The sequence below is a fragment of the Lithobates pipiens genome, unplaced genomic scaffold (genome assembly GCF_037356315.1).
Source record: "Lithobates pipiens isolate NorthernLeopardFrog02 unplaced genomic scaffold, aLitPip1_a1.2 Scaffold_30, whole genome shotgun sequence".
Taxonomy (NCBI): Eukaryota; Metazoa; Chordata; class Amphibia; order Anura; family Ranidae; genus Lithobates; species Lithobates pipiens.
The window spans coordinates 177898970-177916516 of NW_027507791.1; the positions used below are offsets into that span (position 1 = coordinate 177898970).

Consider the following 17547-nt stretch of genomic DNA (forward strand, 5'->3'; position numbering starts at 1 on the left):
CTAAAACTCTGAAGCAAATGCACAGTCTGACTTTATTAAATCAACTCCGTAGGGTACTGTGTCTGATAAAATATGATTCACTTTATGTAAGGTGCAGTGATGGTAGAATATTTGCAATTTTCTTGTACAACTTATTAACCATTTGAGCTCCCAAAGATTTACCCCCCCCCCCCCCTTCATGACCAGGCCATTTTGTGCGATACAGAATTGCATTACTTTAACTGACCATTGCGGTGTCATGCATTTTCACTTTTTTTCCCACAAATAGAGCTTTACATGTAGTATTTGATCACCACTGTATTTTTTTTTTTTGCACTATAAACATATGCTAACAAAAATAAATAAATAAATAAAACGATTAAAAAATTAAATGGCTTCATACATTTAGGCCAATATGTATTCTGCTACGTATTTTAGGTTAAAAAAAATCCCAAGAAGCATATATTGATTGGTTTGCGCAAAAGTTATAGCATCTACAAACTATGGGATATATACTGGAATTTTTATCGGACACTAATGCCCCATACACGCGGTTGGAAATTCCGATTTGAAAAAGTCAGATCGGATTATGTTGTCGGAAACTCCGACAGAAAAAGTCCAATAGTACCCCCACACGATCGGATTTTCCGACAACATAATCCGATCTGACTTTTTCAGACAACAAAATCCGATCTGACTTTTTCCGATCGTGTGTAGTGAATTCCGATGCACAAAATGCCACGCATGCTCAGAAAAAATTTGGAGATGAAAGCTATTGGCTGCTGGCCTATACGTAGTCCCGTCGTACGTTTTTAACGTCACCTCATTCTGAACGATCGGATTTTCCAACAACTTTGTGTGACTGTGTGTATGCCAGACAAATTTCGGCCAAAATCCATCGGAAAAAATCAGACGATTTTGTGGTCGGAATGTCCGACCATGTGTATGGGGCATAACACTTTTGCCGCGTACACACGATCAAACAAGCGGGTGGAAAAGTCCGGCAAACTCAAGTCCGACGGACAATCCCCCCGTGTGTAGCCTCCGGCATACTTTTTTGACCCGAAAGTACGGCGGACTTAGAATGCCGTGTTGCACTCCAATCTTCCCGCCGAACTCGCATTTCGGCGGACAATCCGGCCGTGTGTATGCCAGTCCGCCGTACTTTTGAAATGAGCGGACTTTTCCCGCCCGGAGAAAAGTCCGCTCATTTCGAGCGGGTCTCCAGGTAGGCGGGGCCCGCGAGGGAGACGTCGCTGACCCCGCCGCCTGGTATGGACTTAAAGGTCCACAACAGACCCTTGTCCGAGCACGCTACCCGGCCGGCCAGGAAAGGGGGGGCGAGCGGCCGCGTGCCCTCAACATGGGGGGTGCCTTGGGGAAGGGGGGCCGCGCGGCCCCCCCACCCCAAAGCACCTTGTCCCCATGTTGATGAGGACAAGTGTCTCTTCCCGACAACCCTGGCCGTTGGTTGTCGGGGTCTGCGGGCGGGGGGCTTATCTGAATCCGGGGGCCCCCTTTAATAAGGGGGCCCCCGAATACCAGCCCCCCACCCTATGTGAATGAGTATTGGGTACAATGTACCCCTACCCATTCACCTGTGAAAAAAAATGTACAAAAAAAACACAACACAGGGTTAAAATAGTTTATTGCACAGCTCCGGGGGTCTTCCGTCTTCGGGGGTCTTCTCGCCGATCTTCTGCTAGCGGAGGAGCCCAGCTTTCTTCTTCGTCGCCGCCGCCCTCTTCTTCCGACTTCGGGGGTCTTGTCCCCCTCTTTGGTTCTTCTTGCCGGGCCACCGCTTCTTCTGCGGTGGCCCGGCAAGAAGAACCGAAGAGGGGGACAAAACCCCCGAAGGCGGCGAAGAAGAAAGCCGGGCTCCTCCGCTAGTAAAAGAGCTAGCAGAAGATAGCGGAGGAGTCCGGCAAAAAGACCCCCGAAGACGGAAGACCCCCGGAGCTGTGCAATAAACTATTTTAACCCTTGTGTGTTGTGTTTTTTTAAACAAGGGCCTCTTCCCGACAACCCTGGCCGTTGGTTGTCGGGGTCTGCGGGCGGGGGGCTTATCGGAATCCGGGAGCCCCCTTTAATAAAAGGGCCCCCGGATACCGGCCCCCCACCCTATGTGAATGAGTATGGGGTACAATGTACCCCTACCCATTCACCTGTAAAATAAAAGTACAAAAAAACACAACACACGAGATAAAATACTTTATTGCACAGCTCCGGGGGTCTTCCGTCTTCGGGGGTCTTCTCGCCGGACTCCTCCGCTATCTTCTTGTAGCTCTTTTACTAGCGGAGGAGTCCTGCTTTCTTCCTCGCCGCCGCCCTCTTCTTCCGACTTCGGGGGTCTTGTCCCCCCTCTTCGGTTCTTCTGCCGGGCCACCGCGCCTTCTTCTAGCTCTTTTACAGGCGGTGGCCCGGTCTTCTGTTGCCGCCGCCGCCTTCCGTTCTTCTGTTCTTCTCTTTTTCTTCTTCAGATGTTGCCTCGACGAGTCCTCTGCTCACAATAATAGGGAACGGGCACGCGGCGACTTATATAGGGACAAGGGGCGGGGTCTTCGGTGGATGTCACATGGGTGACATCCACCGAAGGCACCTCCCATGTTGAGGGCACGCGGCCTGGTACGGCTCAGGAGGGGGGGGCGCTCGCTCGCCCCCCCTTTCCTGGCCGGCCGGGTAGCGTGCTCGGACAAGGGTCTGTTGTGGACTTTGGGGGGCACCCCACGCCGATTTTTTTTTTTGGGCGTTGGGGTTCCCCTTTAAGTCCATACCAGGCGGCGGGGCCAGCGACATCTCCTTCACGGGCCCCACCTACCTGGAGACGCGCTCAAAATGAGCGGACTTTCCTCCGTGTGTGTGGGCGAGTCCGTTCATTTCAAAAGTAGGGCGGATAGTACGGCGGACTTAGTACGCCATATTAGTCCGCTCAAAAAGTGCCGTGTGTGGGCAAGTAGCCCGTTCGGAAAGTCCGACGGACAGTCTGGCGGGAAGCCCGCCAGACTAAGTACGTCAGACAGACGGCTACGTGTGTATGTGGCTTTTGTGGGAGCCAGTGACACTAATACACTGATCAGCACTAATAAAATTCACTGTCACTGTACTAATGGCTGATACTGGCTGGGAAGGAGTTAAAGCGGAGCTCCAGTATCCCCCCCCCCCCCCCCACAAACAAAAAATTCAAGGTCAACAGCTACAAATACTGTAGCTGCTGATTTTTAATATTAGGACATTTACTTGTCAAGGGATCCCGCAATGTCAGCACCCTAGCTGATTTTTTAATCGACTCTCGGGTGCTGCCACCGTCATTCCTTGTAAGGGAAACTGGCAGTGAAGCCTTGCGGTTTCACAGCTGGTTATCTAGTGTGCTGCGTTTTGTGAATGACCTGGTAGTGGGGGAAGGAGGAGGGAGACCAAATTTCAGAGCGACCTCGGAAGTGGGGATGGGTACCTGTCAAAAACAGGTACCCGCTCCCCACTCCCCCTTAAAGGTGCCAAATGTGGAAGCATGGGGGGGAGGGGGCAAACAATCGGCATTTTCTGCACAGAACTGCTGCCCTGTAGCAATAAATCTGCTATAGGTTGGTCGGTAGCCTCCCTGGCAGTATTGCCGAGTTTGGCTCGGGGTGATATTCAATTACCATAAGCGGTATTACCGAGCCAGACTCGGGATCACATCGCTGGATCCATGTAGGGGGTTACTTACCTTGTCCCCTGGATCCAGCGATGTCTCCCTGCTGTGATCAGCGAGCCGCCGTGTCTCTTTCGATCTGTCACAGTGCCAAGCTCCGTTCCCTGCGAGCGTTGCAACGCACGGTGGCGGAGTTCAGCGCCAAATTCGAAAAGTAAAAAACACAGTATGGATACAGTATAGTGTAATCTTACAGATTACAGTACTGTATCAAATAATTACACATCACCTTTATCCCTAGTGGTTTGTCCAGTTCTTTATGCTAGGAAACTGGAGATTGTCCATAGCAACCAAAAAATTTCAGTTTACATCAAAAGTGGTTATAGACCAGCTAGAAAACAGCGATAATAAATTAGAATCACTCGCAGAATTGAGCGATAGTAATTTGTGGGGAAATTTTCGTCATCAAACGCTAAAAGTAATGACAGTGACAATTCTGCAACTCAGCATATTTCAGTGTTTTTGATTTGATTAAATTATTGAATCATTTGTATTATTATATTATTGTTATAATTATTTATAGTTATTTATTTTATTTTATATATATATATATATATATATATATATATATATATATATATACACTATTATAATTTATGATTTCATATTTCAAATTTTATCATACCTGGGATGTCTATTAGACTCTCGTTTGTGCGTGTGATGAGGGTTGCTCTAACTTTATTTGCTATAATAGTGTCTTACTTCCAGAGACAAATTCCATAGAATACATTGATATCACCACCAACTAAACCACCACTTTTACAAATTATAAAGCCAAAAAAGAGAAGGAAAAAAAAATAATATATATATATATATATATATATATATATATATATATATATATATATATATATATATATATATATATATATATATATATATATATATATATATATATATATATATATATATATATATATATATATATATATTTATTTATGGCTGAAGCCCTATGACCGATACGTATCCGAACAATACAAACTTATCATGAGATACCCTATATGAAATGGACCTGAAAGTGTGCCCTGGTCTAATGGACGGTATACCAAAATAAGGGGGAATACCCAGTAATTAGAAATGAATGTGTTTGAAGAGAAACGTTTTGATAAATGCCCTAAAAAAGGGGATGGGAGGGTGGGTATTGCGCACAGGAAACCGACAAAGACCACAGGCGAGTGGGCTGGTTAAATACCCCCCGGGCTCCTCCCATAAATTCAGGCCACCATACTGGCCTTCTTACTTATGGCTGAAGCCCTATGACCGATACGTATCCGAACAATACAAACTTATCATGAGATACCCTATATGAAATGGACCTGAAAGTGTGCCCTGGTCTAATGGACGGTATACCAAAATAAGGGGGCAAAACACTTAGGTAGGGATAAGAGAGTTTTATTGTTTCCAGCTTAACCTTTATTGAGCAAGTTGAGTGAATGCAACCTGTGGGTTAGGGATGTACCGAGTGAAGCAGGCCGATTTCCACCTGCCCAATCTTTTGATGAAGTGGTCCGGGACCCCGTCCCGGGATGCGGAAGAAGCCGCTCCGATGCGGAAGGAGTGGCCGGAATACTCACCGGGATTGAGGAGCAAGTTGCGGAGGAGAATCCTAACATGTTTAATGAACTGGCAGTTCGTTAACGGTTTGACCGGGAAGGGCAAAAGAGGGCTAGAGTCCGGGAGCTCGGGTAACCGAGAGAGTAACTGTGTAAGCACAGCGACCGGGCACCAGGCGTTGTTGGTTTTGTAGAGGTGGATATTTACGCCGGTGCCTGTTTGCTGGGTCTTGGTTACCGAGAGGTGGAGGATGAAGTGGTCCTGGTGACGGAGCAGATGACGTCTGCGAAGGACTGGAGTATGTGGGCTGTTATGAGTGAACTCGCTGGGCCGTAGGAAGCCATAGTAGGCCAGGTAAATGGCTGCCTGTATGACCAGACTGGGGAGAACACCGAAGGGGTAACTGGTAAGCATGGTGGGCATGTCCCTGAAGATGGAACTGGTGATGGGGAGCCGTTTGACTTTTATTGCCGGCTGTTGCTTCTGGATGCCGCGCAGGATGGCTCGGATCGCGTGGGACGAGAAGATGGACGGTAGGATCCTGAAGTGAGAGGAAGTGCTGTATGCCAGCTAAGTATAAGCGGATGGTGTTGAATGACAAGGCCAGTTGATTATGGCAGTATGAGGTGAAGGCTAGTATGTGCCTAGCGTCTGTGGGGGTGCCTACTGTGGAGGCAAGCAGAAATGTATTGAACGCCTTCCAGGCTACCCGGTAGGCTTTCAGAGTATTGTCCGATAGTGAATGGTTGATGAGCTGAGTGGCTCTATGTAGATGTGGCTCTAGTCCAGGGTCAACTGAGACCAATGCGGGATAGGAGCTGAGACCGTATCTGCACTGGGAACCTGCTGAAAGAAGGACAGGAAATTAAAGCGGGACAATGCGTCAGCTGCACAGTTGTACTTTCCTGGGATAAACGTGCAGTAAACATTAAACTGATGCTGCAGAGACAGCTGCACCAGCCTGCGTAGGAAGGACATCACGGAGAGAGATTTGGACCTGCCCTTGTTGACAATTTCGGCTGTGGCCTGGTTGTCGGTGGTGAAACCTACAGTTTGTCCTGTCCAGGTATGACCCCAGAGCTGGGCGGCTGCTACCATGGGGTAGAGCTCGAAAAGGGATGACGACTGACTAAACCCAGGGATCCTGAGTATTTGAGAAGGCCAGGGTCCGGCGAACCAATGGTGGCCAAAAATTGCCGCAAACCCTGTGGAGGCCGCGGCATCTGTCACTACCTGTGGCGAGAGAGGTGAGATATATGGGATGAACAAAGAGATACCGTACCAGGTGGACAGGAACTCGTCCCACATCGACAGGTCTGCTAAGGCTGCGGTATCTAGGCATAGGATTTGATCCGGGTCTTGTGCCTGAGAAAGGTAGACCAACAGGCGTGAGACAAAGGAGCGACCTTGCGGAATTATACGCATGGCATAGTTGAGCATGCCCAACAGCGACTGTAGCTGCCTCTTTGTACATCCCCTGGTGCAGGTGAACTCGTGGAGAACTGCCCTGATGCGGGTCAGTTTGTCGAGGGGCAGGCTGGCCTGCATGGAGCTGGTGTCTAGATTGACTCCGAGGAAGGTGATTGATTGCGCGGGCCTGTCCACCTTATGTTCAGCGATGGGAACATTGAGGTTCCCAAAGACGATCCTTAATTTGTCGAGGTCCCTTGGAGGTGTGCCTGGCTGTTCGATCAACAGGAAGTCATCCAAGTAGTGGATAACTTGCTGACAACCAACTTTGTGCAGGAGAATCCACTCGAGAGACTGCGCGAATGTGTCGAACAGCCACGGGCTGCTTTTAGAGCCAAACGTTAACTTAGTGGCGAAATAATATTGATCTCTCCATTTAATTCCGTGCCAGCACCAGAGGGACGGGTGGATAGGCAATAGTTTAAAGGCGTCGGATATGTCGGCTTTGGCCAGCCACGCACCTGTGCCTACTTTAAGGATGGCCTGAATCGCCATGTCCACCGAGGCGTATTTTAATGAGAACTCTTCGGAAGGGATCAAGGAGTTTAAGCTGGGAATGTGGGAAGAACGAGGCGCAGACAGGTCGTACACCAAACGATTTTTATTAGAAAATTTGCCCTTGACAAGCCCAATAGGGCTAACTCTCCACATATTGAATGGGGGGCTGTGAGAAGGGACCTATGACAAAGCCTCGTTCCACCTCGTTCTGCAGCAGTTGGTCAATGGCTTGCTCGTCAGAGGCTGCTGAGCGGAGGTTTCTGCACTCGTAGGTCTGGTGGGGTAGGGAGATGAGGCCGGTGTGGAAGCCTGTCGTGAAGCCACCGATGAGGAAGGTGGCTAGTGAAGGAGTGGGGTGCATAGTGAGGTAGAAGCCCAAGCATAGGACGTCTATGCGGCTCAGTCATGAGCCCTTGTGTGCTTTGACCTTGCACAAATTTCTGGGGTGCGCTCTGTGACATACGACACAGATGTGCAGTAGGCGGCACTGGCTAAAATTGCACGAGCCGTAGTTATAATTATTGCAGATGGCCGCTCCCCCTACGGTTCGGACCGTACGTCCAAATTTGTCTACTTGATTCTTTGGCGCAGGGCCTGATTGGCCTAGGGCTGCACCAGAGGTGGAGGGGAACTCTACCGGGCGACTAACCGGTATGTTGGCGCACCAGGAAGCGGTATGGGTGGAGGACTGGCAGATGGCACACAGGGGTGGACGAAGGCCGGCAAAATAACGACAGAACAGTTCCGTGTCCATAAGGCTCCAGTCTGTGGGTGACTGGAACTGTGCCAGTTTAGCGGCTGCCTTGGCTGAGAATGACCGATGATAGTCGTAAAAGGAGAAGCCTCCGTATTTGTATCCTAGGTCCACTACCGTGTGGAGGTACAAATCCAGCTCTTCCCTCCTGGCAGGGGATGCTGAGCAAATGACGTCTCTCAGCATCCCAAAGGCTAGGGCAAACTCTGGGATGGAAAGTTTACGATTCAGCCTGGGGTCCTTAGCTTTGAGGACTACGGAGACGTCTCCCCAGGAGTAAGCCTTGTTTTCTGCAAGGTCATGTACCGAAATGAGCAGGGAGGCCAGGTTGACATCCTTGCCGTCCAAGATGTCCTTCCTTATGCCGGCCGGCACCAGATGTGCTGGACAGACCACGGGACATGTTCCTTCGTTACCTGTCGGCAGTGGTGACGGGACTGGAACCGGAACAGGGGTGGTTGTGGCTGGGAGAGTTTCTAGGAGCGTCACTCTGGCCTGGACGTCCGTGACCGTATTGGTTAGGGACGACACTATAGCGTGCAGTTGGCCTATAGCCGCTGAGATGGACTGGAGCGTAGCCTGAGGCGGGGTACTAGGCCCGGCCGTAGCTGGTGGGGTAGAGAGGAGCCTGAAAAGCTCTGCCTTCCTAGCCGTAGCGGGGAAGGGAATGCCCCTGCGTCTCAGCTCCGCTGTCAGCCTGGGGATAGTCCAACCCCTGAAGGACTGTACGCTGTCGCTCACTGAAGGCGGGCGAGGAGACTAGGGGGCGGTAAGGTCTTCGCTGCCGAGTTGGGACATGGCTCCAGGTAAATCGTGCCCTAGGAGTGATGTCCTATCTCTTTGGGGACGAAGGATAGACGACCGGAACCTATAGAGGGTGACATAAGTCAAGACTGTTTCTCTATTTTACCAAGCGAACCCACCTATTTGCTGAGCACTAAGGCGGGAGCGAACGTGTATACATATATATATATATATATATATATATATTGTCACAAGTCTTCACATACATATATATGTATGCCAGCATGGTTGCTGTCGCATTTTCCACGCCTTCCCTTCTCTCCCCCTTTTTTTTTTTTTTTTTTTTTTTTTACCTGGGAAGATAACGTCCAAGCTGGTGCAGGGTGGACCTACTGAACTTGACTGACCTGGAGAGAGAAACAACAGATGACAATTGGTGAGGAACCTAACAAGTAAACTGAAGAGTGATGTAAACGGCTGGCTAACACGACCGAAGTGCACCGTTGAGTAGACATTTTCCCACCACCACTCCTTTTTTATCACCGCCATTTATTTATCATCATCATTTTTTTTTTTTCTTTTTTTTTTTTTGCTGTCCCAATCCGACGTATCATATGCGTAAAGGACGAAGTGCGAGATGACCCGTGTCCAATGCGGGAGCGTAAATAAGTGCTGTAGTTGTGACCGTACAATAAGGCAACCTGTTGAAAAAAGTGAAATGTGGCCGTTCCCTCTGGGGCACGCCGAACCGAATCGATGCATCACGGATGCTACTGGATTCGAGTCGGAGCGCTGTAAGTGACAGTGAAATGAAGCATGATTTGCCATGACAGAGGCACGAAATGGTGGCGTCGCAAGTGCGACTGACAACAAAGCGGACTCTGGAGCATGTACTGAAATGTGGGAAATAACCTGAGGCGAACCGGAACGAATCGGTGCATGTGTACGTGCGACTGGATTCGAACAGGAGCGCGGAACGTGACAGTGAAATGAAATGAACAACTTCTGTCATGACAGAGGCCTGGATCGGCTGGCCACGAACTGCGACTGGAACCGACCGGTCTCTGGAGCATGCACTGAAATGAGGCTGCAAAAATACCTGGGGCCGTCCGGATGAATCGATGCACAGGGATGCGACCGGATTCGAACTGAACGCACTACGTGACAATGAAATGTTTCCCATGATAGAGCTACGAATCGGAGAGGATGCAGCCTGCGACCGTCAACGAGCGGGCTCTAGAGCATGTACTGAAATGAGGCCAACGCAACTGGGACACGTTGATCGAACCCGTGCGTTTTGAGAAATGCGACTGGTTTCGATTCGGAACGTAATAGGTGACAGTGAAATGATTCCCATGACAGAGACCCGGTCGATTAGCAACGAGCGATTTCTGGAGCATGTACTGAAATGAGGCTGAGCAACTGGGGCACACCGGAACGAACCATCGCATTTAAGCGAATGCGACTGGATTCGAATCGGGGCACGGTGAGTGACAGAAATGAGTGAAATGATGAAATGACCTACGTGAGCCAGCTGTGGCAGAGGTACGAATCGTTGTGCCGTGAGGTGCGACTGGCAACGATTTATCTGTGGAACACGGTGATGAGGCAGATAACACAACAATTTACGAAAACAGTGCAGTTTTTTTCTCGAGCAATTCCTACTGAAATGAGGCCCGTGAAATGAAGGGCGCTGCGAAAATGGTGCGTTTTGAGTGATAAACGACCCGGTTTCGTAACGAATGACTCGAGATATTTCAAGTTTTACGATACTCAAAAATGAAAAGTTTTAGTAAAGGAAGGTCAAACGAGACCCTTACCTGCGGCAGTCGAGCCAGAGACGTTGTACAAAACACGAACGGGAACGAAAACCACGAGACTTCTGATAGAGAGAAGTTTTCCGAACGGCAACGAAATTCGAGTAGTCGGCCTAGTGACGTAGTATTGCGCACAGGAAACCGACAAAGACCACAGGCGAGTGGGCTGGTTAAATACCCCCCGGGCTCCTCCCATAAATTCAGGCCACCATACTGGCCTTCTTACATATACATATATATATATATATATGATCCAGAGCACTTTTTCTTACAGGAGATACTTAAGCATTTGTAATATTAATTGTATATTGGATCATATTGTGGTTTATACTGTTTGAGGTATATAGTAAGCAGTAAACTGTTTTTTTCACACATTTTTCACACTGTTGAAATTATTTATTGTGGATGATTTTTTCACAGAATTTTTATATAATTTTGGGGGCTGAAGCACTTTAGTTGTTTGTGGTCTGTGTAAAATAAATTGTATTTGTTGACACCAGTGCAGGAGTTAGGGGTCTGGCTAACAGACACAAACTGCGGTGGTGTTATATATATATATATATATATATATATATATATATATATATATATATATATATATATATATATATATATATATATATATATATATATATATATAATATTTTCTTCTCTCTTTTGTCTTTATAATTTGTAAAAGTGGTGGTTTAGTTGGTGGTGATATCCAGTGGCGGAATTATAGGGGTAGCTGAGATCCTTAAGACTCACTGATAAGTTGCTAGAGGTTACAGCACATTTCTGCTTGTTGATTGGCTGCTAGAAATTACTGTACAGTAATACTGCTCACTGGTTGCGATAGGTTACAGCACATCTTCTCCTCACTGCAGGGGGGCATGATATACCTATGAATGCTGCCTTTATTTACATATCAATGCCATTGGCCTCATCTATTTACATATGCATGTGACTACTATTTACATATGAATGCCAGTATTTACATGTAAACACAGGTCTGCAGGTGAGTCATCTGTACACAATAGGGCAGAGCTGGGCAGCATTAGTAGCAGCACAGGACTAAAACTTCAAGGGACAAGGGAATGTAAACTGGGATAGTTGGCAAGTATGAGACAGCTGCTTTGGGCCCCACAACAATGACAGGGCCCTGGGCAGCTGCCCCTTTTGCCCTGCCTTAAAGACGGCCCTGTGTGTGTGTGCATTTGTGTGTGTGTGCATGTGTATGTGTGTGCATGTGTATGTGCATGTGTGTAGATGGCGGGCGGGGGGGCACACTGGGGGCATTCAAGGGCACACTAGCAGCATTTGATGGCACACTGGCAGCGTTTAATGGCACAATGACTGCAATTGATGGCACAGTGGCTGCAATTGATGGCACAGTTGTAGCATTTGAGGGCACAGTGGCAGTGTTAAATGGGCACAGTGGCAGCGTTAAATGGGCACAGTGGCAGCGTTTGGCACAGTGGCTGCAATTGATGGCACAGTGGCAGCTTTTGAGGGCACAGTGGCAGTATTTGAGGGCACAGTGGCAGCGTTAAATGGGCACAGTGGCTGCAATTGATGGCACATTGGCAGTGTTTGATGGCACAGTGACAGCTTTTGATGGCACGGTGGCTGCAATTGATGGCACAGTTGTAGCATTTGAGGGCACAGTGGCAGCGTTAAATGGGCACAGTGGCAGCGTTTGATGGCACAGTGGCAGCGTTTGATGGCACAGTGGCAGCATTTGAGGGCACAGTGGCAGCATTTGAGGGCACAGTGGCAGTGTTTGATGGCACAGTGGCTGCAATTGATGGCACAATTAGAGCTGGGGGATTTTCTAAAAAAATAAATAAATAATTGTCATTTAAAAAAAAAACTCACAATTCGAATACAGTTTTTTTTTTTATGGACACCGCGCCAGTCCTGAGGAGCTGCGGGCAGGAGTTTTTAGGTGAGGCCGTGGCTTCATCCTAGTCCGTGGGTCTGGCCTCACGGACTAGGCCGAAGCCACGGCCTCACCTAAAAACTCCTGCCTGCAGCTCCTCAGGACCGGTGCGGTGTCAGCACCGATCCTGGTGAAAAAAAAAATATAAAAAAAAAAACTATTTGCTGAAAATTTGAATCAATTTGACCTCTCAACTCGATTCAAGATTCAAATCAATTTTTTTCCCCAGCCCTATCCCATATGTGTACAATCAGAACAGTTTTTTGCTATTCCTCTGAAAAGCAATCTGTGCTCAGATCACTTTTAAGAGGCATTTGACAGCTGGTAAAGGGGCAATATGTTGCCTTCTGACCACCTGTTTTAATTCCTTAATGTGATTGTAAAGGTTTGCTTTTTTTTTTTTACTAACAAACATGTTATACTTATCTTCACTGTGCAGCTAGTTTTGCACAGAGTGGCCCCGAACCTTGTATTCTGGGGTCCCTCTGTGGCTCTCGTTGCTCCTCCTCTTATCAGACAACCCCCTAGGAGAAGCGCTCTCCGGGGGGGGTTACCTTGCAGGCGCCCCCGACGCCCGCGTCATTGGATTTGATTAACAGCAGCGAAAGCCAATGGCTGAGCTGCTATCAATCTATCCAATCAGGAGCCGAGAACCCCGGGCAAAGTAAGAGTGCGTCTCCACCTGGTAAAGTTCCAGGGCTCAAGTAAGTAAAACGGGGGGGGGGGGGGGGGGGGCTGGGGTTCCGGTGACTGCCAGGTGTTTTTTCACCTTAATGCATAGGATGCATTAAGGTGAAAAAACACAAGGGTTTACAACCCCTTTAAATGCATCATCACTATGCTGCAACTGCATGCAGGGTGGTTGCAGTGCAGCCCCATTCACCTAGGGATGTACTTAAAGGGTGCCCTGACTGGAAAAAGATTGAGAAACACCGACATAGAGGAACCCATCTCTCCATTTTCCTCCTGCAGCCACTGAATGCCTGTGGGAGGGAGAGGTGGAGAAGCGGTGGCAAATGGAGAAATTCGTTCCTTTACATGCAGCCACCCACTTGCAACCGGGCCCTGTTGTTCTGCCACCAAACTCAGAGTAAAGGGCCCTGTCAGGGGGGCCCTTCATGGTTTCTTGCATCGGGCCCCTGAAGGTTCTAGTTATGCCACTGGTGATATCAATGTATTCTATGGAATTTGTCTCTGGAAGTAAGACACTATTATAGCAAATAAAGTTAGAGCAACCCTCATCACACGCACATATTAATTAGATTGACTCACATAGTGATATCTCTATATTAGGTTGCAGCAAACAGATATATTTTATACTTTCTTGTCCCTAGTGTGCCGGTATTTTTGCTATTTTTTGTTGCATAGACTCTTGTTTGGATGGATTTAGGTGAATTATTTCTAAGAATTACAGGCCTACAACATAAAACGCCAAATTTCCATGCAAAATAATGGCACCTAAAATCTGAAATAATCATAACCCTAGGGAGGTTAAGTAGTTATTGATGATATGGGTGCACCAATTACATCTGTCTGTCTTTTGGATCTCTCTTTTGGTTTTGCAAGGATCACATTCTTGAACATTGTGTTTTATTCAGTTCAAAAGCTCATTGAAGGAAATGGATCTGTAAAACTATAGCTCACCAATAAACAAATGTATTTCCCTTTACCAACTGCAGCTTTCTAGCTTAAATTGTCAAAATGTTTTAGTCTGTGTACGTTGTGACATCTGGAACCAACAAATGGAAAAAACATTTCTGAAAAAAAAAAAAAACAATATATGATCCCCAGGTCAGAGAGTTCATTGTGATCACAGGGCTGGGAATCGCGCTGATTTGTTTATGATTGATAGAGGAGATTTGGATCTGTCACTTTATAGCGAGGAACATAGAAAGATACATATTCCTAGCCAGTGGTGGCTGGTGCTCCATTTTCTTGGAAGAGGCGGCCCCCACCCAGCCAACCATGTAGGCTGTGGTTGCTAGTACTACATTTGGAGAAAACTGTAGGGGGTGTGGCGATCAGCATTGTCACTGCTGATTGTCAAGTCTGTAGCTTCTCAATTAGCACCTGGCCACACCTAGTCCTACCCACTGCTTTCTGGATTGACAGCACTGCCTCTGTTACTAAACCCCTCCCACAGAGGGCTGCAGTGTCTGGGAGGGGGAGCATGTGAGACACGAAGGAGGATTTGGCTCAGTCAGGGAAGGTAAAGGAAGATTTTTGCTTACTTTATAAAATGTATGCATCACACAGTAACTGGATTTGGGGTTTTCTATGTGTCCTAGCCTCAAGTCAGCCTTAACCACTTAACCACTTAAGGACCAGGCCTCTTTTTCAGATTTGGTGTTTACATGTTTAATACAGTTTTTTTTGCTAGAAAATTACTTAGAACCCCCAAACATTTCATGTTATTTTTTTTCTAACACCCTATAGAATAAAATGGTGGTCATTGAAATACTTTTTTTCACACCGTATTTGCGCAGCGGTCTTACAAGTGCACTTTTTTTGGAAAAAAAATCATAGTTTTCATATGCGGGCGCTACTCACGTATGCGCTCGCTTCTGTGCGTAAGCTCGTCGTGGCGGGGTGTTTTTAAAAACCTTTTTTTTTTTTTCTTATTTATTTCAATTGATTTTATTTATTTTTACAATGTTTTTTTAAAAAAAAATGGATCACTTGTATTCCTATTACAAGGAATGTAAACATCCCTTGTAATAGAAAAAAGCATGACAGGTCCTCTTAAATATGAGATCTGGGGTCAAAAAGTCCTCAGATCTCATATTTGGACTAAAATGAAAAATAAATAAATAAAAAATGACATTTAAAAAAATATACCTTTAAGAGGTATGGGCGGAAGTGACATTTTGACGTCGCTTCCGCCCTCCTATGGTATAGAGACGAGTGGGGGCCATCTTAGCCTCGCTCGTCTCCATACCCAGCTATCGAAAGGACCCGATCGCCTCCGCCACTACCGACGGCTCTGGTAAGCGGCGGAAGGTGCGGGAGGGCAGCGGGAGGGGGGTGGCACCTCTCCCGGCGCCGATAGCGGTGATCTCGCGGCGAATCCGCCGCGGAGACCACCGTTATTGTACAGCCGACCGGCGCCTGAAGAGATGGATATCTCAGTTGTGGCAGCAGCTGCTGCCGTTACCGAGATATCCCTCTTCAAAAATAGGACGTACATCGTCGTGCGCTGGTCGGTAAGCGGTTAAGGACCGCCTCACGCAGATGTACGCCGGCAGAATGGCACGGCTGGGCACAAGCACGTACCTGTAGGTTGTCTTTTAAGTGCCCAGCCGTGGTCCTGTGCTCCGTGACCGTGACCATGGCTGCGGGACCAGCGGACCCGATCGCCGCTGGTGTCCCGCGATCCGGTCACAGAGCTGAAGAACGAGGAGAGGTCTGTGTAAACAAACCTTTCCCCGTGCTTTTCTGTGTGGCTGTCACCGATCGTCTGTTCCCTTTTATAGGGAAGGACGATCAGTGATGTCACATGCCAGGCCATGCCCCCTACAATAAAAAAAACACATAACGTCATACATAACACCTACACTGTCCCCTAGTGGTTAACTCCTTCACTGCCAGTGTCATTTACACAGGAATCAGTGCATTTAAATAGCACTGATTGCTGTATAAATGACAATGGTTCCAAAAATGTGTCAAAAATGTCCGATTTGTCCGCCATAATGTCGCAAGTCACAGTAAAAATCGCTGATTGCCGCCATTACTAGTAAAGAAAAGAAATTTATAAAAATGCTATAAAACGAACCCCTATTTTGTAAATTCAATAACTTTTGCGCAAACTAATCAACAATAGCTAATTGCGTTTTTTTTTTACTAAAAATATGTAGAAGAATACGTATGAGCCTAAACTGAGGAAAAAAATGTTTTTTAGATATTTTTTGGGGATATTTATTATAGCAAAAAGTAAAAAATATTGCATTTTTTTCAAAATTGTCGCTCTATTTTTGTTTATAGCGCAAAAAATAAAAACTGCAGAGGTGATCAAATACCATCAAAAGAAAGCTCTATTTGTGGGAAAAAAAGAATGCCAATTTTGTTTGGGAGCCACGTTGCACGACCGCGCAATTGTCAGTTAAAGCGACACGGTGCCGAATCGCAAAAAGGGGCTTGGTCCTTTGGCTGCAAATTGGTCCGGGGCTTAAGTGGTTAACCAATGCAGATAAACACAGCTCAACTGACATGGAGTGAATGAGTTTGGACACAGGTGCACTTTAAGCTTACATTAGTCTTATACTGGTGTGTTATATGATTCATTGATCGATATAATAGATAGATAGGTAGATATGTAGAATCTGCAAAATTAATAAAATATATATACAGTTTATGAAAACTGTTTACAAACAGCCAAAGAAAATCAGGCCCATGGCAAACAACTAGACTCTTTTTTTAACCGGTTGCTGCCCAGTCACAATGATAGGGCAGCACGGGCAAGCAGGGTCACGTACATGTGGCAGACACAGTGAATTGCGACTCCTGGCACCTGGCCGCTTTGGGTGGCAGGGTTAGAATTTCATTCATAACAGCTGTGATTCCTATAGTGATGCCTGGATTGGCCCACAATTATCACATGATAATCACAGAGTAGTACAGTGTAACTATGATGTCGCTGAACTATTCTGATAAAAGTGAAAAAAAGTGTAAAAAAGAAAAGTTAAAATAAGTTTTAAAAATGTAATAAAAATATTTGTTAATTCATCTATTTATTTTTAACATACTATCAACAGTCAGGGTCCCTGATCACCACGACACTGGTCATATGATGACATTGTACTGCTCTGCTGACAGTGGTGATCAAATACCACCAAAAGAAAGCTCTATTTGTGGGAAAAATGTATATACCACACAATTTCCAGTTAAAATCCCACAGTGCTGAATAGCAAAAAATGGCCTGCTCATGAAGGAGGTAAAACCTTCTGGAGGTCAAGTGGTTAAAATGATAAAACATGAATATATTGCTCTGTTCTCATGTAATATCTGGTTGTTGGATACCCACACCTATAACATCAGCGTTTGAAATTAAAATGTAATAATCATAAAAACTATGTTAACAATATAAATATTACAGAAGAAAAAATATCAACATTCTTATCTT

The 17547-nt window shown here is 46.6% G+C and overlaps 1 protein-coding gene across 3 annotated transcripts in view; it reads left to right on the forward strand.

The window, feature by feature from the left end:
• LOC143943362 (NACHT, LRR and PYD domains-containing protein 3-like) overlaps window positions 1–17547 on the forward strand; it is a 255369-nt gene that overhangs the window by 51206 nt on the left and 186616 nt on the right. The window lies entirely within an intron of this gene.